Below are 3,921 nucleotides of genomic sequence, written 5' to 3' on the forward strand. Positions count from 1 at the left end.
ACATAACTCCCTGAACTATCAGTTGTTCTCAAAGACTTGGATGGGCAAACTTCATTTTTATAAAAAAAAAAAAAAAACCATTGTATAATAGAATACAATGCAAAATTTGCACTAAGTTTAATTATAACATTTGGAAACTGAAAGTCCAGTGCCTTAAGGACCCATACCTATGACAGCATAACCTCAACTCCTCCCTCTTCCCCCCTCCTTCCCCCAATAAGTCCTATTTGTTAGTTCTTGTCGTTCCCAAGGGATGTCTCCCATGTATTCCATAGAAGCCAGGAGTTTCACACACTTTATTTTCTATGGTAGTCCCAGAGTCTAGAATAAGATCTGGCACATAGTAGGCACTCAATAAATATTTATTGAGTATGTAAATGAACTCACAACCAATCTGCCAGCTGACGTCACCACAAGGCTAGATGTGCTTTCTCTTTGGCTCTCTGATATGGTTTGGGTTTCGTCCCCTCCAAATCTCATGTTAAATTGTCATTTCCAGTGTTGGAGGTGAGGCCTGGCGGGAAGTGTTTGGGTCATGGGAGGGGATCCCTCATGAACATCTTGGTGCTGTCCTTGCAGTAATGAGTGAGTTCTTGCTCTGAGTTCACGCTGGTTGTTAAAAAGAGTATGGTACCACCCCCCACCACCCCGCCCCGTGTCTCGCTCCCTCTCTCACCATGTGAGATGCCTGTTCTCACTTCACCTTCCACCATGAGTGAAAACTCCCTGAGGCTTCATGAGAAGCTGAGCAGATGCTGGGCGCCATGCATCCTGTACAGCCTGCAGAACCATGAGTCAATTAAATTTCTTTTCTTTATAAATTACCCAGTCTCAGGTATTTCTTCACAGCAATGCAAAAACAGACTGACACATGCTGTTTCCCACTTTGCCACCTCTGCAGCCTGCTCAGCCACTCAGAGAAACATCCTAGCTGCCTCCCACCATCGAGGTTACACCATTGTCCATGCCAAAGGACATGACAGAATAAAGCTGGATCCATGCAGGTGCAGAAAAATGGTCACCTAAGCTCTGAAACAGTTCTGTCAGTGCCTAGAGTCCCAAACACCTTCGGGGTTTCACCAGTTCCTGGCTACCTCTCTTTATAGGCAGCTCAGAGTCAATCCACAGGATCCTGTAGACCCCATACCAAATGTCCTCTCTCCACAACCTGTTATAAAGTAATGACAGCCACACATAACAATGGCAACAAACATCCTGAAGGAAGCTGTAAACCAAACATGTCTACCGTGAGTACAAAACTGAAAAGAAATTCCATGATTGGGCAAGCCCTTCTGCAATTTGGAGAGTTTCTCTGGAAAACTACTCGGCCTCTAGACCTCAGCTTAAGTGTTTCCTCTTTAAGGAAGCGTCTGATCCTTTACATCCCCATCCAAAACTACCCACTCCCTCAAGAACTAGTGCCTACTTCTGCTACCACAGGGTGAAGGCTCGGGTTTGTGGGGCCTGAACCTAGTACAATTTTCAAGACCCTCTTTAAGCAAAAGAATATAAAATTACAAATATAAAAGTAGAATGCCAAGATAATATTATTTATGAAGAGAAAAATTAATACAAATTTTCAAAATCTGAAAAATACACTACCTATCCAAAATATAGAAAAAATACACATCATATTTCATTAATTAATGACCTGATTTCTCTAGAATACCTTTCCTACCTGTTTTCCTACTTGTCAATTGCATACTCTTTATTATCTCTTCAACAATAATTTTGTAATATTACTTTCCGTAGAGAGAGGAGAAATAGAATTCAGTCTTTCGTATGCTACAACTGATCAGAATTTTTCTTATTATTGATAGTTGGGCTTTGTAAAACATGATACTTTATACACAGACAAAATATCGGTATTGTTACAAACACAGAATTTCTGATAAATTCTACTTCACATGATTCTTATAAAAAAAATACAGTTGTCATTATATATGAAAGATCTTCCATTTAAACTGAAGATAAATGAGAATCAAAGCCTTTGCTTACAGTTTTATACATTGAATGATGGGAAGAATTTTCCAAGGACGAGCTTCTGGCTCCATACATGTCCAGTCCTGTTTTGTCTCCACCCACTTTCTTTTTGTGCTAGGAATGTGGAATATATTCATGTCAGGTTACAAACTCGCCCTGCACTATCATGTCCCAATGTCAGGTGAGTTGGCACAATGAGCAATGCAAGAATTCCTAGAAGACATTCCTACCCCAAGATGATTAACAATAGCTTCAATATACATGGAAGCAACTGAAAAACACATAAACATATCCCACTAAGTCCAAACAAAATGCATCCTCAACTCAATTCCTCTTACTGAAATCCCAAAAATGCCCACTGCTAGTCTAACGTTATTTAACACAAGCAGAAGTGAGATTCATGGGAAGTCGGAGTAGAGAGAAAGCGCGCTCTTACGTGAGAGTGATTAAAACAACTAACATTTGCATATTTTACAAAAACATATGACCATGTGAACACTTTGCCAGGGCCTTGGAACAGGCCCAGGGAGTGAGAGTTATGAAGCTTAAGCTTCATTAACTTCACAGAAAAATCCATTTCTAATCACTGCACTTACCAGATTGCATATTAATTAATTAATGATGATAGCTGGGAAATGATGGCTAATGAAAAGGAAGAAGTCAGGCAGATCTCGCAGAAACTGCAGGAACTGGTGGATCAGCTCTATTCATTTCAAGACTGCAATTTCAAGACACATAGTGTTGAGGATGCTGGGGGGAAGCAATACGATGTGCAGGAGGAGACGCAGAAGCCCCTGGGGGAGATGTTGAAGACACTGTGGCAGATGGAGGAAGTCGTGGGTTTAATCCAGGGCAAGGTGCAGTGAAGATGCTGACTGGGAAGGCACTGAACATGACTCCTGACTGTGTCTCTAAGGCTGAGGAGTTTCTATCAAAGTCTATGAAGCTGGAGCCTGAGCTGGTGGAAGCCTGAAACCAGCTGGGTGAGGGGTACTGGAGAAAAGGGGGTATTGCAGCTGCAAGAAAAATGTCTCCCTGCGAAACCTATTGACAGTGCTTCACCAGCTGTGGACTAACGTTGGAGATGAACATTTTTATCATGTCATGGACAGTGACCAATAGGCTAAATTGGCTGTGAAGATGACCGTGCACCATGGCCACTCCTAGCATATTCTGGAGAATACATACTTTTCTCTTCACTTCAATATCAGTGAGAACCCTAAGATCTTCCAGCAAACTTTCTGCCTAGGTCCAAGCAGAGAAGGTTGACAGGACAGCTTCCAGGAATCCTGACCTTCATCGAAAAAGAGTGATGTTACAGAAACATGAACAAGCAATGAGAAGATCCTGGGGACTTTTCTTGAGCTGCAACACTGGACCCTGCCTGGCCAGAGCCCTGGCAACAAGAGGAACTCCTGGAATTCCTGGAGAGAGGAGCCAGCCTCCTTGATAGCAAGGGAAGGATGAAGAACAAAAAGCTACAGAGCTAGGAAGCTTGCGCTCAGCCCATCTAGGCCCTTGCGATGATGGGCGCTGCCCACTCAGCCTCTGGACAGAAGGTGACCCCAGAGCTCAAGCCACTGAGCATGCTACCTTGTGTCTTAGGCCATTCAGGTTGCTATAACAAAATACCTTAGACTGGGTGGCTTATAAACAACAGGAATGTATTTCTCACAGTTTTGGAGACCGGAAAGCTAAGATCAAGACACCACCAGATTTGGTGACTAGTAAGGGCCCTTTCCTCACAGACGATGTCTTCACGCTGCACCCTCACTTGGTGGAAGAAGTAAACAAGCTCCCTTGGGTCTCTGTTATAAGAGTACTAATCCCATTTGTGAGGATTCCACTGTCATCATCTAATCATTTCCCAAGGCTCCACCTCTTAATATTATCACTTCAAGGGTTAGGACTTCAACATACGAATTTGGTGTGGGACAC

General features: G+C 42.8%; 1 pseudogene; it reads left to right on the forward strand.

The window, feature by feature from the left end:
• The first annotated feature begins 2,618 nt into the window (after window positions 1–2,618).
• Window positions 2,619–3,059, forward strand: LOC116480747 (tetratricopeptide repeat protein 5-like; annotated as a pseudogene).
• The last annotated feature ends 862 nt before the right edge of the window (window positions 3,060–3,921 follow it).

The sequence above is a fragment of the Hylobates moloch genome, unplaced genomic scaffold (genome assembly GCF_009828535.3).
Source record: "Hylobates moloch isolate HMO894 unplaced genomic scaffold, HMol_V3 SCAFFOLD_13, whole genome shotgun sequence".
NCBI lineage: Eukaryota > Metazoa > Chordata > Mammalia > Primates > Hylobatidae > Hylobates > Hylobates moloch.